General features: G+C 45.6%; 1 protein-coding gene and 3 long non-coding RNA genes across 7 annotated transcripts in view; 2 read left to right on the forward strand and 2 right to left on the reverse strand.

Annotated features, from left to right (window-relative positions):
- Window positions 1-8,606: 8,606 nt before the first annotated feature.
- LOC118707544 lies at window positions 8,607-10,328 on the reverse strand. The gene is made up of 2 exons (XR_004984316.2): window positions 9,223-10,328; window positions 8,607-8,991 (listed from the first exon to the last, which is right to left on the reverse strand). It is a non-coding gene; the product is annotated as an uncharacterized LOC118707544 (long non-coding RNA).
- Window positions 10,329-11,214: 886 nt separating this feature from the next.
- On the forward strand, window positions 11,215-12,118 carry LOC123651402. The gene is made up of 2 exons (XR_006740080.1): window positions 11,215-11,691; window positions 11,934-12,118. It is a non-coding gene; the product is annotated as an uncharacterized LOC123651402 (long non-coding RNA).
- An 866-nt stretch (window positions 12,119-12,984) lies between these two features.
- Window positions 12,985-13,850, reverse strand: LOC123651406. Its single transcript, XR_006740083.1, has 2 exons — window positions 13,551-13,850; window positions 12,985-13,111 (listed from the first exon to the last, which is right to left on the reverse strand). It is a non-coding gene; the product is annotated as an uncharacterized LOC123651406 (long non-coding RNA).
- Window positions 13,851-14,546: 696 nt separating this feature from the next.
- Window positions 14,547-22,932, forward strand: part of RBM47 (RNA binding motif protein 47) — a 165,957-nt gene continuing 157,571 nt past the window's right edge. For 2 of the 4 annotated variants that reach the window (XM_036417903.2, XM_045573163.1), the window contains exon 1: window positions 14,555-14,658. The gene's annotated coding sequence lies outside the window, so the exon portion shown is untranslated. Of the gene's footprint in view, window positions 14,659-22,932 lie in introns of all 4 variants that reach the window. The other 2 variants (XM_045573184.1, XM_045573183.1) reach the window with 2 other exon arrangements.

Genomic DNA, 22,932 nt, shown 5'->3' on the forward strand with positions numbered 1-22,932 from the left:
TTCTCCTCTCTTCAATCTATCCTCTGTGTTAAGCTTGAGTGTTGTTGTTTTTTCCCTAAAACACACCCAGAACCACGTAAGGGTTCAAATATGATCACCCATAACAATAAGGACCATTCTCTTTTCAAGTCTCTTACTCTCTGGCCCAACCCTACTTTGCCAGCTGCAAATCCTGCTGCCTCACCACACCCCTAATCTTCCATCACATGGGATGCTAATGCTTTCTCCACCCCTCTCTGCATCTTGTCCTTGTTGGTCATGAAGTTCCCCTGGCTAGAATGCTCTGCTACCCTTCATTTTCTCATTTTTAATCCTCTGTTCAAACGTTTGAGCCTCCAGGAAGTTTCTCTCACGCTCCCTTTTCCACAGAGGCAGAATTGACGAGTTCTCCCTTGCATTTCGCATCCACCTCGTTTGCTCTCCTCGCTTTGTATGAGTGATAGATGTGTCTGTCTTCCCAACACCAGGAAATGGACCGTGTTTCTGTTCATCTGTGTATCTCCAGTGTGTGACTGACTCTTGGTTGATACTGAACAAATATTTGTTGAACAAGTGAATGAATAGCTGAAACCGGTTTGGCTCAGTGGATAGAAAGTAGGTCTGCGGACTGAAAGGTCCCAGGTTCAATTCCAGTCAAGGGCATGTACATTGGTTGCGGGCACATCCCCAGTAGGGGGTGTGCAGGAGGCAGCTGGTCAATATTTCTAGCTCTCTATCCCTCTCTCCTCCTCTCTGTAAAAAAACAATAAAATATATATATTTTTTAAAAAGTGAATGAATAAATTAATGAATGAATTGTTCTATGCATCTGGAATACCTAGTCCCACCTGACTAGCTTTTCTTATCAGATTATAGACATCCCGAGGCCTTTCTGGTCTCAAAGAGTTCTCCTTAGAGCTGGGGTTATTACCTTATCTCTGTTCTTCATTCCAAGCCGATTTGAATTGGTTGTATATACCTGCTATCTTCACTCCTTCACCACCCATTCACTGCCTAGATTTACCAACCCACCAAAAGTCAAGGTCACCAGTTATCTCCTAGTTGCTAAAGAAAATAAGCCTCCCATCCTTATCTTGCTTGTATCTCAGTTGACTTTGAACACGCCTTTCTTGTAGAATCTCATTCTCTCCCAGACAATCCTTCCTTCTAAGCCTTCTTCAAGGGCACTTCTCCTTTTGCCAGGACAGAGTACCCGTCACCAGTCCTCTTTTTATTTTTTCTTCTTTTTTTTTATTTTATTGATTTTTTTTTACAGAGAGGAAGGGAGAGAGATAGAGAGCTGGAAACGTCGATGAGAGAGAAACATCGACCAGCTGCCTCTTGCACACCCCCTACCGGGGATGTGCCCGCAAGCAATGTACATGCCCTTGACCGGAATAGAACCTGGGACCCTTCAGTCCGCAGGCTGAGGCTCTACCGCTGAGCCAAACCGGTTTCGGCCAGTCCTCTTTCTTGTTCTCCCAACACTCTTAAGTAGTCTCATGGCTTCAAGCACCACCCAAACTGTGTCTATGCAGGGGACATTCTCTGCCCGCCAGGTGCACCCAATGAACTGCCTGCTAGGCCTGTCTATATGGGTATCCCAAAGGCACCTCAGATTCAGGAGTTCAAAGCTGGACTCATACCCTATTGCAGTGACCTCCTCACTGGTCTCTCTGCTGCTGCTCTGATCCCCTGCAGCGTGTTAACAGCACCCAGAGCAACCTTCTTTTTTTCTTCTAATTCTTTTTTTTTTTTTTAATATATTTTATTGATTTTATACAGAGAGGAAGGGAGAGAGAGAGTTAGAAACAACGATGAGAGAGAGTCATCGATCAGCTGCCTCTTGCACACCCCCCACTGGGGATATGCCCGCAACCAAGGTACATGCCCTTGACCGGAATCGAACCCGGGTCCCTTCAGTCCCCGAGCCGACGCTCTATCCATTGAGCCAAACCGGTTTCAGCTTTCTTCTAATTCTTTAATGTTTAAAGTATTGCCTAAGTCTCCTTCTTCCCCATTGTCCTCTCCCTGGCCGCCTGCGTACCCCAGTATATGCCCCCACCCCTCTCCTGTCTGTGTCCACTGGTTAGGCTCATATGCATGCATGCAAGTCCTTTGGTTGATGTCTCCGCATTCCCCTCCTCCTCCCTGAGTCACGCCCTAACCAGTTTGGCTCAGTGGGTAGAGTTGAAGGCTCCTCTCCGGCCCAGGCCCTGGTCAGAGCTCATGCAGGAAGCAACCAACTGATGTGTTTTTCTCACATCGATGTTTCTCTCCGTCTTTCCCTCCCTCTTCCACTCTCCCTAAAAATCATTGGAAAAATATACTCCAGTGAGGATTAACAAAAAACAAATAAATAAACAAATGGAAACCTAGAATCAGATCTGTCCTCAGAGCAAAACCAAAGTCCTTACAATGGCCTATGAGGCTGTACACAATCTCACTACATTATCTCACTAACTCATTTTCTTTCTTTTTTTAAATTTCATTATTGATTAAGGTATCGCATATTTGTCCTCAACCCCCCCATTCCAATCCCCCACCCCTCCCCACTCATGCCCCCAACCTCTATTGTCCTTGACCACTGGTTAGGCTCATATGTGTGTGCACAAGTCCTTTGGTTGATCTCTCCCTTTTATCCCCACCCACCCTTTGAGGTCCAACAGTCTGACCCATCGCTCCTTATCTCTGGGTCTGTTCTTGTTCATCAGTCTATGTTGTTCACCATTTCTCCTGGATGAGTGAGATCATGTCCTACTGGAAATATACTGATAAGAATAAAAAATGAGACAAGTAATAATTGTTATGCTGAAAAGCATATGAATCAGTCTGTAGTGAGTTTCTTTCTTGGCCAACGGTTCTTTTGAGACCCAATTTCAATGTCAAACAGTTCCTTATGTGTACATTCAGTAATGATATTTCAGTTCTGAATGGTGGACAAATGGTGGTCATGCAGTTCCGACCCTCTCTGGTTTGGTCCTGGGCAACCTGCAGTGATACACAGCTACTGACTGCTATTATGGCAAGAGGTCGTCAGCGTCTTCCATCTCTGGACTGCTTCTTTTCTGTTTCATGGTTGGGGTAGTCCTGTCAATTCCTCTCTGTTGCCAGAATCCACATGGTCTCAGAGTTGTTTTCTGAAAATATACAAACATATTCTGGACCAAAAGTTAATAAAGGAATATTTTTTATAAATTTGACTTGGGACCCTTTTTCATTTTTTGCCCAAATGATTTTCCTCTGGCTTATTTTGACATCATGTGTGTTTTTCATGGGTGTCTTGCTGTTAGCATTACAATTAATTTTCTAAAGTACAAATTTTCTAGATGTAATTTTTCTTACAGGATATTTTTCCTTACATGATATTCTTCTACTTTCCCTCCTTTTTTAATTTAAATATTAGGAGGCTTTTGAAATTTTTATAATGTAGTCTTGATTGCTTTTAAATTTTAATTTTTTTGCACTATAATATGACTGCTTTAGGTTCATTTTCTGTTGTGAGATTTTATCCTGAGATAAACTACCAATAAAAATTTTAGTTAACACTTTAGGAACAGCTTTTTGTCCAGTGCAATTAGTTTTTCTAGACTAACTCATTTTCTTTCACTCTTTCCACCCCTACACTCCAACTACACCAACCTTTTTGGCTGTTCTTCAATATGCCATGGACACTCTTGCTCTGCTTGGAGTGCACTTCTTCTGGGTGTCTGAATTTGCTGTTTCTCACCATCTTCAGTCCCTCTCAATGTCACCTGCTCAGAGGTCATCCCTGACCACCTTTGAAATATTGCAGTCTGCCTCAGCTTTATTTTTCTTCTCTGCTTTAGTTTTCTCTTCTTTCCTCTGCTTTATTTTCATTTTTATTATTTACCAAAAATGCTATCGCCCTGGCTGGGTAGCTCACCTGGTAGGAGTGTAGTCCTAATGCACCAAGGTTGCAGGTTTGATCCCCAGTCAAGTCACATAAAGGAATCAACCAATGAATGCAGAAATGGGTGGAATAACAAATTGATATCTCTCTCTCTCTCTCTCTCTCTCTCTCTCTCTCTCTCTCTCTCTCTCTCACACACACACACACACACACACACACACCCTCCCTTTCTAAAATCAATAAAAGCAAAACAAAGGTCTGGAATAGTACCAGGCACATAGTATGTGTTCAATAAATATTTATGGAATGAATGATTATTTCTACTCCAAATCTTCTGATGAATCACTAAGCCCCATAACTCCTACCACCTGTATATATATCCTGAATCCTCTCCTTGCCATCTACTTTACCACTTCGACTCTAGTAGATATGCCAACTTGATATCAGCACTCCCTATTTAAAATTCTTCTAAACTCTCTGGCATAACATAATTCTCCCCATCAATTGGCCCTGACTCTCTCTCAATTCCATCTACGCCACTGCCATCCAAACCTCTAGCTATAAAGATCTCCTTGCCTTCACAACCCTGAATCCACTATTTCTCATTTTCCTTGGTGATTTTCACTTCCTGAAATACACTTCTCATCTGTCTAACTCCTATATAACCTTTAGACCTCTCAGTTCTGACATCATCATCACCTCAGATTGACCCCTTAAGTCTAGCTTAGACTGCCACTGACTTGCTGGGCCTACACACTGCAAGATCATTGGCTGATTGCTTACCTATTGCCACAGAATATGAGTGACTTGGAGATAGGCACCATATCTCATTTATTTTTCTATATTCAGCCTGATGCACAGAACCTGGCACATAGTAGATCCTTGATAAATATTTTTTTTGGATAAAATAATGGATGGGAGATAGAATGGATAATTATCCTATATAATACAAGGTTAATATGTAAGTAGACCAAACAGTGGAATGACCGATTGCTATGATGCACACTGACCACCAGAGGTGAAACGCTCAACCCAGGAGCTATGGTGGCAGAAGCCTCTCCTGTCTCCAAGGCAGTGCTAAGGCCTTGGCCTAAGCAGGCAGGTGGATACCCCCCTGAAGGGTCCCGGACTGCAAGAAGGCACAGGCTGGGTGAGGGACACACACACACACCCCTCCTCCCCAGTGCACAAATATCGTGCACCGGACTTCTAGTAACAATATAATAGTCTGGTTTATTCTCAGATCCTATTTATAAGTAGCACATGAAATCTTCCTAATACTCCTAAGGAAGTAAGTACTGATGAGAATTCTAAAGCCAAGTTGTTTGCCTACAGCACATGTGTCAAACACAAGGCCCGCGGGCCAAATCCGTCCCGCCAGGCCTTGCAATGTGGCCCGCACCGCGCTGTCATCACTGCACTCCGCTGCGTTTCCATCACAATGACAGTTTATGACTGTTCAGTAAACCATTCGGCCCGCGATTTAGGCTGGATTTTAGATTTTGGCCCCTTCTCTGATTGAGTTTGACACCCCTAGCCTACAGTCACACAGTATATGGCAGAGACAGGATTCAAACTCAGGTGTCTGGCACCAGACTATATTCTTTTTCTTTTCTTTTTTTAATTATGTTGGAAGTTTGGGTGAAAGGACAGACTATTTTTTTTTTAATTGATTTTTTAAAAATTGATTTTGAGAGAGAGAGAGAGACATCAATGTGAGAGCGAAACATTGATAGACTGCCTTCTGCATTCCCCTTACTGGGGATCAAGCCCACAACCTGGGCATGTGCCCTCACTGGGAACTGAACCGGCAATCAAATTACACCAAACCAACTGAGCCACACTGACCAGGGCCAGACCATGTTCTTAACTACTATTTTTATAATTGGTAATGGATGAATGGATGTAGCATACCAGGGTATTCCAAACAAAGAAACAACAGAAACAAAGTGAGAATATTCACATTATTTTTATGTGGTTTCTATGGCCAATAAATTTGGCCACACCTGCAATTAATTCCATCCCACAAAATACTCATTTCTTATAGCATATATAAAATTAAAACCTTAATCATATTTTTGAAAACACACTTGTATTCATTCTCTAATGTGACCCTAAACCTCAGATCCTAGATGAACTAAACCCTACCTCCTTTGACACACACTTCTAGATATTGAGATCATAACGTTGAAATGTACCCTGAGCCCTGGCCGGTTTGGCTCAGTGGATAGAGCCCTGGCCTGTGGACTGAGGGGTCCCATGTTCGATTCCAGTCAAGGGCATGTATCTTGCTTGCAGGCACATCCCCAGTAGGGGGTGTGCAGGAGGCAGCTGATTGGTGTTTCTTTCTCATTGATATTTCTAGCTCTCTATCCTTCTTCCTTCCTCTCTGTAAAAAATCAATTAAAAAATATATATAAAGAAATGTATACTGAGTGGCCAGATTATTATGATCTCTGAATGCATAATAATCTGGAGATATATATATATATATATATATATATATATATATATATAATATATATATCTCCAGATTATTATATATATATTAGAGGCCTGGTGCATGAATTTATGCATGGGTCTGGATATATATATATATTAGAGGCCTGGTGCATGCATTTATGCATGGGTCTGGATATATATATATATATATATATATATATATATATATATATATATATTAGAGGCCTGGTGCATGAATTTATGCATGGGTCTGGATATATATATATATATATATATATATATATATATATATATATTAGAGGCCTGGTGCATGAATTTATGCATGGGTGGGGTCCAGCCAGCCTGTCCAGTGGGAGGGGACATGGGCGGTTGGCTGGCCTGCCTGCTGGTCAAACTCCTAGTCAAGGGGACAATTTGCATATTAGCCTTTTATTAATAGGATATTCACTGAGTGGCCAGATCATTATGTGTTCAGAGATCATAATAATCTTGCCACTCGGTGTATATCTACATTCACTCATTCGTTAAACAAACACTTATTGAGTGTCTACTTTGTGCCCGGCACTGTCTTTACGCAGAGACTACTGGTACTAGAACACACGCACCATATGTAATGTAACCACATGCATGTACAGGTTCTTCCGTGAGGCCACGGCATGCTGTGGTTAAGATCCCACGCTCTGGAGCCGGCCGCCTGCATTAAACCCCAGCTCTGCCACTTTCTAGCTGTGAGACTTCAGCAGCGTCACTTCTCCGTACTGTGCTTCGGTCTCTTCACCTACAAAATGGGCACAACAGCATTCTCTGTCTCCTGGGGTTTTTGTGAGAATCAGTACATGTACAGTGCTTGATGTCTGGACAATACTCTGGTAAGCACTAGTTCAAGGTGAGTAACTTCTGAGAGAGTGAGCTTCTGGTGTGTGGCTGTTTTCCATTATAAACTAGGAAGAAACTGATGAACAAAAAGATACAGAGACAGTAAAGAAACAAACATTGTCAAATTACAGTGGGGAGGATAGGGGGATTTGGGGGAGATAAGAGATCAATCAACCCAAGGACTTGTATGCATGCATATAAGCATAACCAACGGACCCAAAACTCTGGGGAACAGAGGGCATATATGGGAGTGGGGAGGAGATTGGTAAGGTATATACACATATAATACATTAATAAAAAAATGAAAAAAATAAATAAATTTAAAAAAAACCTAAAAAATAAAATAAAATAATAAAAAGAAATCTAGCCGAAACCGGTTTGGCTCAGTGGTAGAGCGTTGGTCTGCAGACTGAAAGGACCTGGGTTCGATTCCGGTCAAGGTCACATCCCTGCTGGGGGTTGTGCAGGAGGCGGCTGGTCGATGTTTCTATCCCTCTCCCCTTCTCTCTGTAAAAAATCTATAAAATATATTTTAAAAAAAAGAAATCGGGAGAACTTCTCTGGGTGGGGAATAGGTCCTGAAGGGAAGTAGAGGAATTACCAGCATTTGTTGCCATAACAAAGCCCATTCTTGGTCTGGGGTGGGCCTGAGGGCCTCTAATTTACATTCGTGCTCCTTCCCTCCCAGCGGGTGGGTGGAGGCGGGAGCAGTCAGCGCGGGCCCAGGGCTTTGGCAGAGGTTGGTGCTGAAAGAACGAACGAAGGTCAAGGGACTCCTGTTGAAGGCCTTTCTCAAAATCAAGGATTTGGCTTCTGAGATTAATGTTTGGAGCGAACCCCTGCTACACTTAATTCCCTTTTCTGTAAACTCAGTGCATTTTTAAAATTCAGTCAGGGGCCCTCCATGGTGTGGCATGGAAACCACAAGCCAGGGCGCCAGTCTCGCCGAGTTCCGAATGGCCCTCCCTCCTCCTTTGACCGGGCGCTGCTGACTGCCTTCTCGGGTTGTCCTTGGGCTAAATCCCTCGGATTAAAGAGTGCCCAGGAGTAACTTGTCTTACATGCACATATTGGATCCAGCGGGGAATGTATTATGGAAATTTAAAGAAATAAAAGATTTTTTTTTAGGTTTTTCCGGCATGTTGTCTGTCTGGCTAACATAAGCTCATAAAAATTCAAAAAGATAAATAAAGGATTTTAAAAGAGGTTTCTGTGAGAAGTCAGTGGCTACCCTCTGAGGATCTTTCCTGTGGAAATTATGGAGTTGAAAGGTCTCTCTGGGTCAAGTGCATGTTCTAGATTAAAATAGAGCTTATTATCTGAATAATTTCTGTTGGGAAGAAAATATCAGCAGCCTCAGTAGAAAGTTTGGGTTCATGTCAGTCATTTGATCCCATCCAGCAATAAGTTTTTCCTGTCTCAGGTAAAATTAGGAGAAATGAGGGAGACAGAGGGAAAATAAAACAATTGAGAAGGTATTGTTATCCTTTGTCACACTATAAGATGGTACCTAAAATGTCAGCTCTCATGAGAAATAAGTATCAGAACCTCCTGTCCCCTGAAAAGTAGATTGTTTACCGTGACCTCCCTGCAGTCATAAGAAATTATTATACAGAAAAATATTAACAACAATAATTAATAGCAAATAGCAATTGCTCTGTGCCAGACATTGTTCTTAGCTCATTGCATTTATTTATTACATTCCTCATTTAGTCCTCTCATGTACCATTTTAGTGCCTGTTATTTGATTAGAAAAAATAACTTACATGTATTGATAACAGAGTGTGTTGAACACTGGCCTTTTTTTTTTTATATATATATATTTTATTGATTTTTTACAGAGAGGAAGGGAGAAAGAGAGAGAGCTAGAAACGTCGATGAAAGAGATACATCGACCAGCTGCCTCCTGCACACTCCCTACCGGGGATGTGCCCGCAACCAAGGTACATGCCCTTGACCGGAATCGAACCTGGGACCTTTCAGTCCACAGACCCACGCTCTACCACTGAGCCAAACCGGTTTCGGTGAACGCTGGTCTTTTATGTATATCATCTTATTTAAGCATCATGACGACCCTACAGTTTGGTATTGCCATTGGCAGCAGACTGAGGCTTATGCCCAAGACCCCACAGCTGCCAGGAAATAAGCTTCACTCTTATCGACCTCAAGCCCGAGCTCCTTACCTTGCTGCCATTCCGTTTGTCAAAGGGCTGGAAGCGTGCTCCAGAGGGTCGGCACACCTGACTTGCATAGCGCACAGACCTTGGCTGGTTTTCTTTGTGGCTTTCCATGCCTCCAACATGGGATGTGTCCAGAAATCCTGGCCAGAATCTCCTGGCTCTCTTCCCACAACTACAAACCAAAGCAATCTTTTGGGACTCCTTGATTCTTCTCCCTAAGTGGGAGTAGGAATAAAGTAATCATAGAGTAATCACAGTTCTAAATAGTAGGGAATAGTCAAAAGCAGTAAAAACAAACAAACAAATAAATAAAAGACTGGCTCTGGCCTGGACAGTGTGGCTCAATGGTTAAGCATCTACCATACCAGGAGGTCACAGTTCAATTCCCAGTCAGGGTACATGCTCAGGTTGTGGGCTCAATCCCCAGTGGGGAGGGGGCAGGTGGGGGGCACAGAGCGAGGACGGGTAGGAAGCAGCCTATCGGTGATTTGCTCTCATCGTTGATGTTTCTGTCTCTTCCTCTCCCTTCCTCTCTCAGAAATAAATAAGAACATATTTTAAAAAAACAAAACAAGAGAAAACCTGGCTCTGCTACTTACTAGCAACTTGGAACAGCTCTTGGGTTTCCTAACCTGAGCAATGGGGCAATACAAAAGATTTGAGCTTTGCCCATAGTTACCTCAGCTCACACAGCGGTAACGATCAAAGATGATAACATCTCATTGGAAATGCGACGCACGTGGTTATTATTATACTTTGCTTCTTCACAAGTTTCTGAGGCTTGCCTTTGTTACTGAGGGGGTCTTTGAATAATGTTATTTGATCTAAGATTTAAATACGGGAAAGAATTCTCTGTGAGCTTTGAGGCAGATTCCTCCACCCCACCCCAGGTACAAAAGGAAATACCACTTTTTATTTTTGTGTGTGTGTGTGTGGGGGGGTTTGTTATTGTTAATCCTCACCCAGGATATTTTTCCATTGATGTTTTTAGAGAGAGTGGAAGGGAGGGGGAGAGAGAGAAACATCGATATGAGAGCGACTCATCAATTAGTTGCCTTCGCACATAGCCCTGACCAGGACTGGGGATCCACGCCCTTGACTGGAATCTAACCTGGGTCCTTCAGTCTGCGGGCTGACGCACTATCCTCTGAGCCAAACTGGCTAGGGCAGAAATACCATTATTTAAATGCCTTCTGTGTGCGAGGAATTGTGCTAAGAGTTCACCTCTCATTTAACTGATAAAGAAATCTAGAGAGGTAGCGGTTATTACTTTATAATGAAAGCAGCAATTTGCCAGCATCAGATAGCTAAGAGATAAAAATGAAGATTCAAACTCAAACCTGTGGGAAAACCAATCTCATGAGGTTTGCATTCACTCCAGACAGAAGGGAAAGAAGGAAAGGGTTTTGCACACCTGAGATACCCCAGGGGCATGAGGTTTGTCTGATAATGAATAATAATAATAATTATTATTATTGTTATTACTAGAGGCATGATACTCATGCAAGAATAGGCCTTCCTTTCCCTGGCTTCACTCCCAGCCTCGGGAACCAGCAAGTCCTCACTTCTGTCCAGAGCACGGCTCCTATAGCTCCCTCCACTTCCCGCCTTCTCCTCATAGTAGGTGCCCCGCCCCTCCCAGCTGCTCTGTGGCTGCATATGCAAATTAATCTCTATTTTTCGGTGGGCTAATTTGCATACTCACTCTGATTGGCTGTGGGCATGGCAGAGTGATGGTTAATTTGCATGTTTCTCTTTCATTAGGTAAGATGATTATTATTATTAGGCATTAAGGTTTTGCCACAAAGAAGAAATAATGAAAGCTCACGTTTCTTTTGCTATAGCCTTCCACTTTAAAAAGGCTGTTTAATTTGTGACATATTTCTGGGGAAGGCAGTGAGAAGTAGTTAGGAACAAAAACTACACCCATTTAATAGGTGGCAGTGGGCAGAACTGAGAAAGCAGGAGCAGACGATCCGGATAACATTTGAAAGTGATCGACTCAGAACTGCCGTCAGGACATGCTTCCAGGCACCTGTGCCTCCAGGGCCATCCTTCCTGCCTCCAGCTCCAAGTCATGGGGAGTCACTGCCCTCACACCTTCAAACTCATCTGATCGTTTCTGCCCATTATTCCCCAGGCTTTGGCCCAGTGCCTCCTACTGGGAAACCTGTTCTGAGGTGGAAAAACCTGTGAGACTGGGAAGGTCCCCCCTTGAATCTTTTAACTCAGAGGGTCCCTGACAGTGAGATGCTTTTAAAGCCACAATCCAGCTACTACTGGGAAAAGAGAAGAAAGGCTAATGTGAAACTGGAGGGGGTTTTTGTGTGTGTGTGTGTGTTTTTTTTAAAATATATTTTATTGATTTTTTACAGAGAGGAAGGGAGAGTCACAAACATCAATGAGAGAGAAACATCGATCAGCCGCCTCCTGCAAACCACCAGCTGGGGATGTGCCCGCAACCAAGGTACATGCCCTTGACCGGAATCGAACCTGGGACCTTTCAGTTCGCAGGCCGATGCTCAATCCACTGAGCCAAACCGGTTTCGGAGTAACTGGAGTTTTTAAGTGTGGAGCCCGTGTTTATGCTTGCTAGTGTCGACCCCTAGATATAGTGAGAGGGCCTGGGAATAGTCAGAGCCCCTGTTGTTGATGTAAAGGGATTTCTTCTTTAAAAGTGAAGCTAAGTGGAGGGAAAGGGTGTTCTGTAGGCACGGACCACAGCTTAGCCTCCAATAATCACTTTTTAATACTCATGAGCAGTTAAAAGATGATTTCCCCCTTTTTCATGCTGGTTTTCACACCCCTCTCTCACACTATGAGCATCGGTTTCTAATTGAATAGGATCAGGAACCCTCCCAGGGTCAGAGAGCAAATCAAACGCCAAAATCCATATTAGAATGAAGCCCACATGGAGGGCTGACGGCTGGGTCCAGAGCTTCTTGGAATGCACAGGCCAACTTATCTCCGCCTATCTTGCCAACCTTGCAACTTTTCAGCGAGATGAAAATCAGTTGGTCACTCCTTTACATGAACTCTCTCCCCAATGTACCCTGTTTGCAAAAAAGACCCCCCAAAACAAAACAAAAAGCACCTCATCTTTGGAATCTTCCAGAAACTGATCTTAGGAGATTTTTTTTTTTAATTGCTCATGGCCTTCCCTAACAGATCACACCCTCTTTTTTTTTTAAATTAAATTAAATTAAATTTATTTATTTATTTTATTAAATTATTATCTGTGTACATATTTTAACATTGCCCCCCTCCCTCCCATACATACCCTCCCTCCCCAGAGTTTTGTGTCCATTGGTTGTACTTATATGCATGTATACAAGTCCTTCGGTTGATCTCTTATCTCCCCCAGATCTCCCTACACTCCCCGCTGATCACTCCCTCTCTTCTTCAGGGGAAAAAAAAAAAAAGCCATAGTACAAATAATAATTAATAATCATAAAGACAGCTAGTATTATGTGGCAGGCACTTGTTGCAAGCTCTTTGCATGAATTCATTCATGTAACCATCAAAAGACATTTTTTTTGAACTAGTTCTTCAGTAAAGTAGCCCAAAGAGAAACATCAATATTCTCTCTCTCTCTCTCTCCCTCCCTCGCAATTTCTCTCTCTCTCTCTTTTTTTTTTCTCAGTTGCATGACATTGCAACCAGAAATCACAACTCCGTTTCAGGTTCCTGGTGGTTCCTGCTTCCTCTTCGCATTTTGTTTAGTCACAGAATTCGATTCCTGTTGGCCGACGGCGCGCCAGTAAACAAGCTGAGCTCCGCATTGAAACGCGCACGGCTCCTGCGCTCCCGGGTAAACAGGTAACGCGGAGGGAGGGAGGGGTGGGGCGCCGGTCGGTGGCCGGCTTCTTTGGGGATGAGGATGGGGGTGGGAGTAGTTCAGAACCAACTCCTCGGAGATCAGGCAAGGTGAAGGGAGGGCCTGGGCTTGCCGGTTTCCAAACCCGGCCGCCTTCTGGTTCCCTTTCTAGAAACCCAGCTGTAACTTCAGGGCACGGCGCGCACTCAGTGGAGCCACGTCGGAGTGCGCTGCACCCAGGCCCCGGGCCGAGCTTGCTCCCTCCTGCGCGGGTCCGGGCACTCGCTCCAGGTAAGGACACCCCGGGGGCCAGGGGGTCCCCCTTCCGTCCGGCCGGCCGCGGTGCTCGCTCCGATCCCACCTGGTGGAACAGACGCCTGACCTAGGGGCCGGCATGGGGGCGGGTGGTGCTGCCGATCAGCTCGGGATTCGGCTGCAGGTTCCTGGTTCCTGGGACGTGGCTCTGCTCGGCGTCTCCCAACCGCGCGCAGGGGCGCCGGGCGGGCGTCTCGTGTCGGATCGCGGGGCGCAGGTGCAGCAGGTGCTCCTTTTGGGGTCCCGTCTGGGCGCCTGGAGGGGAGGTGGCTGTCTGAGCGTGGAGGGCAGCCTGCGGCGAAGCCCCCCCGACCTCTCCCGTCGAGGCAGACTCCTTTTTTATTTTTTTAAACCTTTCTGCAAAGGTATCTCGGCTCCTAAAACACAGCAGGAATGTGCTGCGCTCCTGGCCCCCGGCCAGCGGGAGGCTCAGCGAGCAGGATACAGTTTCAGGGCAGATTTACGGGAAGTTCAGTTCTCGGTGCGGAGAGTAAAAATCTGGTTTGGTGAGTTTGAGGGAAGGGAGTAGACGGGAGAGAGACAAACCTTGCTACTGTGAGGCAGGCGGATGGCCCCGGCGGGGGAGGGCGGAGGGAGGCGGGCGCCGGGGAGGGCTCCGGGGCGCTGGGCGCTCCCGGCCGCGGTTCCCCGGGTGCGCGCGGGGCGCCGTCCCGCCCGGAGGATCGCCGCGCTCCCCGGTTCTCGCTCCGCCTGGAGTTGAGGTTCCCCCCTCCTCCCCCCAAACCCGACAGCCAGCTGCCCTCTGGTTCTCGCTCCTGCTCCCCGCTGCGGAGGGTGCTGCCCGGGACAGCGAGGAGCAGCCCGGGCGCGGGGAGTTGTCCCCTCGCGGAGAGCTCTCTCTGCAGGTTTCCAAAGTGAATAATAATAATAATAATAACAATAATAATAATAATAATAATAATTCTGGCCCCTGGGATGCCCAGGACCTGGGAGTGCAGCCTCAAAAGCGACCTGTGGCTTGCAGCGGCGGGCGCGGTGGGGAGCGGCTGGACCCTCCTTATGTCGGTTTTACATTCAAAAAGCGCGAGGCCGGGGAGAGGGAGTGGGGACTGGCTAGCCGTGTCCGTGGCCACCGGGCTGTGAGTGTGTGGTGTCCACGTCTGGAGTGGGGCGACTCCAAATACATGACAAAGGTAAGGTGGTTTTTGGTCCTCCTTTCAACGACTGTGGCTTCGCTTGTCTTACATTTGGGTCCCTATTTTGGAAAAAAAAAAATCCACCCCCCCCTTCTTTTTCTTCTCTCTTTAGCCCTTATATCCCTCATTCCGAAACCTTCCTTGTGACTCTTATATATTTAGTGGGAGAGAAATGGTTTATTAAAAAAAAAAAAAGAATTTTAAAAGCGTCAGCTTCTGGAAAAGCAGAAAATCATATACAGTCCCCCGCTTCATGTTTCCTGCGGTGGTGGAACCTTTTCATCCAAAAAAACCGGAGTTTTGTCACCCTGGAAAACACAGGCTGGGTGACTTTTTGGACTCAGATTATTCCAGTGAGATTGAGGAAACCAGACCGCCATCTCATTTAAATGTGAAGGAAGAGGGGGCATGCCTTCCTGTAGTATTATAGTTTATCTTCAAAGGTAACAGCGGGCGGGAGGCTTAGTTGTTTCAAGTTAAAAATTCAGTCATAAAAGTGTGGGACTGATGAGTTATGGCAGCCGACCAATCACTAGTCACCAGATACGTAAGAAATCAGTTACAACAAGTGAAATGGAATTTTTCAAATAGATTATTTTTTTTTTTGATTAGGTAAAAGTTCGCTTACGCCTGGTTACCGTCTCGAGACCTTTGGGGATGTGGCTTCTGTCCTGAGGCTTATCAAAGTGATAGAAAGACAGTGTCCTTAAGGTACTTCTTATAGGCCATACTGCTCTGAAGGGAAAAATCAAATAATTATGTGTTGTTGTTTTTTCTTCCCAGTGGCATTTGAATGAGTCACTCCATTTTCTTTAGCAGAAATTTAGGTTAGAAATGTATTCTTTAAAAAGTTTTTTTAAAAAATATATATTTTATTGATTTTTCACGATGAGAGAGAATCATCGATCAGCTGCCTGTTGCACACCCTCCACCGGGGATGTGCCCGCAACCAAGGTACATGCCCTTGCCCGGTATCGAACCCAGGACCTTTCAGTCCTCAGACCGAGGCTCTATCCACTGAGCCAAACCGGTCCCGGCTTCTTTAAAGAGTTTTAATGCTGGATCACGTACGTTTTTCAGAGGAGGGATGGCAGAGGATTGACAGCACAGATGTGAAGAGGTGGCCGCAGGGTTAAGCACAGTTACCACCAGATCAAGGGCATTCGAGAATTTCAGGTGCCAGTTCTTAAAGGTGAGGTGGTGTTGTCAGCGGCAAAAAGCACAACCCCTAGACAAACCGGAGTACCCCACTGGGCAATGAGGTAACACTTGGTGGGAAATTGTGTCGCCATTAATGTAAATAATCCTCTTTGTCAGAGGGATGATCTGGAATCTTGGAAGTGAAGGAAGCCAACCTGGTCTGAAAGGGAAATGGGGGGGGGGGGAAAGAAGTTTGTATCCTTTCCTCCCCCACCTAACCCTCCCCCCTATTCCGATATGCTCCCGGATGGGATGGCCTGTTTGGCTTGATTTCTGGGTAATTTAAACAAAGATTAGAACGTTAAAGTGGATGGAATTCCTTTACAAAATGAGTTTGCTTTCCAAATGTTATCCTTGATCTGAAGATTAAAAGTAAATCTCGTTCCCAGGGACTGAGCCACAGGAAAGTATTTGACTGTTTCAGGCAGGTTTCCACCCTTCTGAGTGACTGACACTTTCCAGTCCCTCCGGAGTTTTGAGGACCTGGCAGGGGAAAGGAGACCGAGGTGCTGGTGGGGGGAAGGGGAGCTCCTGGCCACACAGACCCCAGGTTCAAGTGAAACTGGGATTCGATTTCCCCAGAGAAGTCGTAATCCTAGGAAAAAAAAAAAAAAAAACCTACTCTGAAGAGGGTTTTAATTTGGGATTCCTAAGACTTAGAGAAACAATACATTTTTTCATGACTCTAAACATTTGTGACATCGAAGTGAGGGTATAATGCAGCTTAAGAAGTGGTTGTCAGGATGAGCCAAGTTAAAGGTTATATTGGAACGTTGCAGCTGCTGGCCTGATTAAGAGATATATTTTTCCTCTTGGGAGCAGCCTCTGTGACTTACGCTGATGTTGATTTTCTGGTTTAATGTCTTATGAGGTGTGCATTGTCAGCCACACCTCAGAGTGCTTGCTTCAAAGAACTACCGGGAAAAGGTTTTCAAATAATGGCAATGCAGTTTACGAGATGGGGGGTGGGGGTGTGGGGGCGGCTTTAGGATCTCTGGAGAAGGACTATCACAGAAGTAACAGTCATTCATTGTTGGGTCGCCACCTCCACCTGTTGGAACCGTCTCCTGCTGGAGGGATTGGGGGGGAGATGGCACCCTGCCACTTCCTGTGTGTGGTCCCCGGTCAGTCAGACGCTCCTGAGGTCGCCTGGCCTTGACTTCTGAGTGTTCCCACGTCTGTCCGAGTTGCTTCCCTTTCTAGCCTATCAGCATCTGTCTGCGGGAGAGCCGGTGGAGGAGGGGCGGGTGTCCTTTTGAAGTCAGTGTACCCCCTTGTTTCAGAACGTCTTAGATTTTGCCCTGAAAAGGAGGTGGAGGAGAAATTTTCCAGGGAAAGTAGAAGGGGACACGGTGTCTGTAGGAAAAAAGAGCCAAAGAAACGGGGGATTTGCAAACGCTGTTAGTCATGCAGAGTTTACCGGGAAGCTGGCATGGAGGGGATCCATGCCCTCTGAGATTGAACTGTGTCCACTGTAGGGACTTGAAGCTCCTTCCCTCGCTTTGTGTAGTTCAAATGCTCCTGCCGCAGTGCAGTAGATAATTTGAATGAAATGAAGATGTCATCTCTTGGTGCAACCAAAAGTAAACGGATTACAAAAGGCACGAGCCTCCCAACCGCACTCCCACTGTGCCTGTCCTCTGCGTTCTGCAGTGACTTAAGGACACCCGAAAAACACACCAAACCCTCAGCTTCCTTTCTATAGCTGATTATAGACTGCGAGCATTCTTCCTGTGGCGAACGTGCGGTTTTTGCCATTCTATGAATTTAGTTCGTGCAAAACCATTTGTGAAAGGTGCTTGGATGTACATAGCTTACATGTTTGTAAAATACGAAGCACAAGAAAATGGATTCTTTCATATTATAGAAATCATTAGCCACAGGTGATAGTTGCCATTTGGACAAACCCTCTCCGTTTTTTGAGAGAGTCGTTTTAGAAACCAGAAGGTCAATTCCCCACCTTGCTGAAGGTGAGGGTCACAGGCCGGGGGTGAAGGTTGGAGAGCAGAGATGGTATCGGAGAAGTGGCAAACGGAACCCTGAAAACTCTTGGTGTGATTTGGGGGAAATACCAGCCCTTGGGTCTCAGCAGATTCCTGGCAGCGCAAAATATATACTTTATTTTGTAAATTGTAGCCATTCCCATTGATCAAGAAAACAATCTCCGCTCTCTTCCAATCACGATGTTTGTCTTTGGAGGACAGTGTCTGTTTGTGGTTCTTATGACCGTGGAGAACCCAGTGCCAAGGACAACAGTAAGCGCCTGGCGGGTGTGCGTTGGAGAAAGGGGAGTTGCTGACGGTGGTGGCCTCCTGTTTGTGCCTGGCTTTGGATCACAGTCAATATTGCGAACTTGGAAGCTTCCACCCGCCGGGGAGAGAGAGACCAGCTGATCCCAGGATAATCTGTACGTGGGTGAGCAAGAGTTAACTATACGTACCCACGGGCGGCGCACAATGAATGCGGGGCATTGTGCAGGTGAAACAGGAACAGGACGCCGCCACCTGACCAAGGAAATGCCAGCCTGTAAAAATTATAACAAAAAGCCTTCGGCCCTCGGAGCGCCCAGGCCCGGCCTGGCCTTTCCTGGGAAACACAGCTCATCGTGCCAAAAACACCCGAAGAACTATTTACTAAAATGAAGATTTTTCCCCCCAGGTGTTCATTCTCTTAGATCCATTTGATTGCCGCTCTGAAAATGTACATCTGGGCCTTTCGAGCTCAGGCGAAATACCCGTGTTTCTAAAAGGAAGGCTCCGTGCCCGTGAGAGCGCTGTGCCTTTGGAAAAGATGGCTTCAATCATATTTCTCTCTTTTTCTTTCTTTGTTTGTTGTCATTTGGCCTTTGAAATAATAACATGGTTTTCTTGGGACACCGAGCCCTTGCCAAGATTAGGCCCATCTTCGCAGTAGCCTTCTTCAGACAAAGTTGCCTTTGTACAGCGGCGACGGGAGGATTTGGTGACACAGAAAACGCAGCGGGCACTGCAGCTTATTATTAGCAGCGAAGCCGACGGCCTCCTGTGTGTGTGTGTGTGTGTGTGTGTGTGTGTGTGTGTGTTGTTTGCTGTGCGCTCCGAGCTGAGCTCTGTGTTGTGTTTCTCCGCACGGATGGCTGACTGTGTAGACCTGCCCGGGAAGGACGCGGTGGCTGCGGGTTTACTCCGTGGAGTTTAATTAGATCACAAAAGGCCAAAGCCGCAGCATGCCGGTGCCCAGGAGAGCAAGGCTCAGGAGCTGGTTTGTTCTCAGGGTGATCAGCAGAATTTGATCACACGTGGGAAGAAAAAAAAAAAAAAATGACGTCAGCCAGTGTGAAAAAAAATGACAATTTTGGGGGGAAAGAGCTGACGATTGGCTCTAAATTCCAACTGCATGGCCGAGTGGCTAGGAGCGGAGATAGCCTAGGTTCAAATCCTGGCTCTGCCCCTTCCATGCTGTGGGACGTTAGGCAGGTTACCTTTAAAAACAAAACGAAACACCCCGTGACTCAGTTTCCCCAAGTATAAACCGCCTACCTGGCAGGGTCTTGTTAGAACTGAATTAATTGCCCAAACCGGTTTGGCTCAGTGGATAGAGCCTCAGCCTATGGGTTGGAAGGTCCCGGGTTCGATTCCGGTCAAGGGCATGTACCTTGGTTGTGGGCACATCCCCAGTGGGAGGTGTGCAGGAGGCAGCTGGTCGATGTTTCTGACTCTTTCCCTCTCCCTTCCTCTCTGTGAAAAATCAATAAAATATATATATATATATATATATATATATATAAAGAATTTATACACACAAATACACACATAAAAAAATTTTTGCATTCCATAGTATGTACTATACATCATTATTTCCCAAACTTTTGACATATGTGTACCCCTTCTATAATTTCCGTAACGCTGAGTACCCCTCGTACTCATGAGAACTGGAGAATTAGGCGCAGCTAAGCACAGTGCAGTGCATACCCCCACCAAACTCCGGGGCAACGCGTACCCCCACCAAACTCTTCCCGTCCCCCTGGGGGAACGCGGGCCGCACTTTGGGAAACACTGCTTACATCGTAGTTATCTGAATGAACTCGGGCAGTATTGGATGAGAACCTAAGCCCTCTCCACAGCCCTCCTCTGAGAGCATGGCGGGGGGGGGGGGGGGGGGGAGGCCTGGGACAGGAGGCTCGCTCTGTCTGTAATGGGCTAGGTGCCCATGACATTGTGTAAAATGCATACGCTCCTCTTTTTCTGTTCTTTACTAGTCTTTAAAAGGCTCAGCCTTGAGGCTAGGTAACTATGAGAAGGTGAGGAAATGTATTTTCTCAGAGTCAGAAGGAATTTATTAGATAGTGAATAGAGAAGTGTGCATATTCTTAAATTAGGGGAAATGAACAACCACAGCAAAATCCAAGTGAGGAAGAACAGTATCAGGCGCATGCCCAGGTCCGTGAGCCCCGTGGTGCGGTTTTTCTGGTGGGCTGGTGTCCTCTCGGCTGAAGGAAAGAGCTGAGGAAGGACAGGTGGCTAAAGAAGCATGGAGACAATTGCCTCTAGTGAAATCCTATTTGCAGAGCAAAGAGAGTGCAGGAATAAGTCAGCTCTCTCCACTGGGTGCAAACAGGAGTTTGGCCCGGGGACCGTCATTGCTCTTGGCCCTACATTGTAGGCTTCAGAATCCGCCTCAGGTGGTACCGAGGATTGGGATTTATGCTTGTCCCCACCCCTGTCCCCTCCTCTCCCCCCCACCCCGTGACTTTCCACCCCAGCTTTATTGAGATATCATTGACGTATAACACTGTGTAAGAATAAGGTGTACAGTGTGATAATTTGATACACATATATAATGAAAAATAACTATACTAATAAGGTTAGTTAATACATCCATCACTTTACATAATTACCATTTGTGTGTCTGTTGAAACATTAAGGTTTACTTGCTTAGCAACTTTCAAATATCCAATAGCGTATTGTTTTCTAGTGGCCTGGTGCACGGATTCATGCCCATTGAAAGGAAATTAATTAGAAGAACTATTTTAATATCGCTATTCACCCTTTCTTCACAATAAAAGTGTCAACCAAATTCACCACCCACAATGGCAGGTATTAACACTTGCGCACGGTTGGTGCCAGCGAGAGTTTTATATGTAGAGCACATGTGCGAGTCAACTTAGCCTTTTATTGATATAGAATAAACTTGCTTAATTAGACCTGCTTTCTGATGTAGCTAAACTTTTTCCCAGCCCAGTGAAGCACCCCAACTTCTCTTTCAGGTAATTGTCAGCAACATAGCAGTAAATAACACAAAGCATATTATTATTGAGATCACTCAGGGAAAACAAAGGCTAAACAATTTAACTGCAGCAGTGTTTGACTATATTCTGTGCATGAGAAAATCTGAAGTTATTTTTAAGGTCCACCATTTCTTCTTTTCAGTCAGGTCAAGTTTCTAAACTTTCTAAATCTCCATTTTCCGGCTAATGAAAAGAAAATAGGATTTTACCGAGACTCCTATCTACCTACTCCAGGACTTCTGTGAGGATCAAATGAGGCGAGGCATGGGAAAACGCTTCACAGACATTTGGTTAAAGTGTAAAATATTTGCACCTGGCTATAAAGCAAGTTGTGGTCCTGGGCTGAAGGAACTCCAAGGAGGCTAGTGTCGCTAGGGAGAGGAAGCCAGGTGTTGCTATGTGACCTCATTACCTGGCGCCCACAGCCACCATTTCTGGGCTGGGTTGGGCGGTGGGCCGAATTTTGGGTCTCGGCAGTGTCGGCTGCAGTTTGGGGGGCTGTCGCTCTGGGGTGATAGCGGGGCCTGTGTCCCACTTGGGGGGAAGCCGAGCTTTGCTTTGTCGGCACCAGGTCCACGCTGCCATTTCTCTGTCAATGGCCAGTGCACATCACGGCAGCGCCTGTGTTGAGGGTCTGCGGTGATCAGTGCACGTCATAGCAACTGGTTGGATGGGCAGATGGACACTTAGCATATTAGCCTTTTATATATAGTCATGCTGTACGTTAGGTCCCTAGAATTACTCATTCTTATAACTACAAGTTTATAGCCTTTGATCATAATCACCTATTTCCCCCTCATCCCCCACTCATCCCTTGGCAACAACCAATCTATTGTCTATTTCTATGAGTTTGATTTTTTAAAAAATATTTACTTTTTAATGGAATTTGTGCCTTTCAACTGCAGTTGCTCCATATTCATAAGCACCTGAGCCTGGGAAAGCAGGGCTCTTGGTTATGCTTCTAGTACCATTCCCACTTCTATACACTCCCTCGTGGGAACTGTGGGAGGCACACAGACCCTGGAATTAAATGTTAACACCCAGGCTCCGCCAGGTGTGGCTCAGTGGTTGAGAGTTAACCCAGGGACCAAGAGGTCACTGGTTTGATTCTTGGTCAGGGCATATGCCCGGATTATGGGCTCAATCCTCAGTAGGGAGGATGTAGAAGGCAGCTGGTAGATTATTCTCTCTCACCATAGATGTTTCTCTCTCCCTCTCCCTTCCTCTCTAAAATCAATAAAAATATTTTTAAACGAATAAATGTTAATGTCCATGTTCTCACACATCCTACCTAGTAAGGTGTGAAAGGTCTTGTCCTTTTCCCATCAGCGGTAGCTAGTGAAGGAACTAGTCAGTGGAATTGTAGAATCTGCTTATCTTTTCCCCCTGCTTCCATCATTGCCCTCATCCACACCTGTTATTGACACTGGATCCAGAGCAACTCTTTCAAAACAGAAGTCAGATCATGCCAGTCCTCTGCAGAAAGCTTCCCAGTGCCTCTCGATCTCACTCTAAAAGCCAGTGAGGTGCTCGCTGCTTTTCTAGCCTAATTACCTCTTCAATCTCAACTCTTATCACCTTTATTCACTCTGCTTTCGCCAGTCTCATGCCTCAGGGCCTTTGCACTGGCTGTTCCCTCTCCCTGAATCAGCTTCACCAAATACTTGCCCTACTCACTCTTCCACCTCCTTCAGGTATTTCCTCTTCTCCCCCTCCCTTCCCCTCCCCAATCTAAACAGTAATTCCTCTTTCCTGCTCTTTATCTCTCTACCCTGTTCTATTTTTAAAATAACTATACTTTGCTG

The sequence above is a fragment of the Pipistrellus kuhlii genome, unplaced genomic scaffold, assembly GCF_014108245.1.
Source record: "Pipistrellus kuhlii isolate mPipKuh1 unplaced genomic scaffold, mPipKuh1.p scaffold_m20_p_1, whole genome shotgun sequence".
Lineage (NCBI taxonomy): Eukaryota > Metazoa > Chordata > Mammalia > Chiroptera > Vespertilionidae > Pipistrellus > Pipistrellus kuhlii.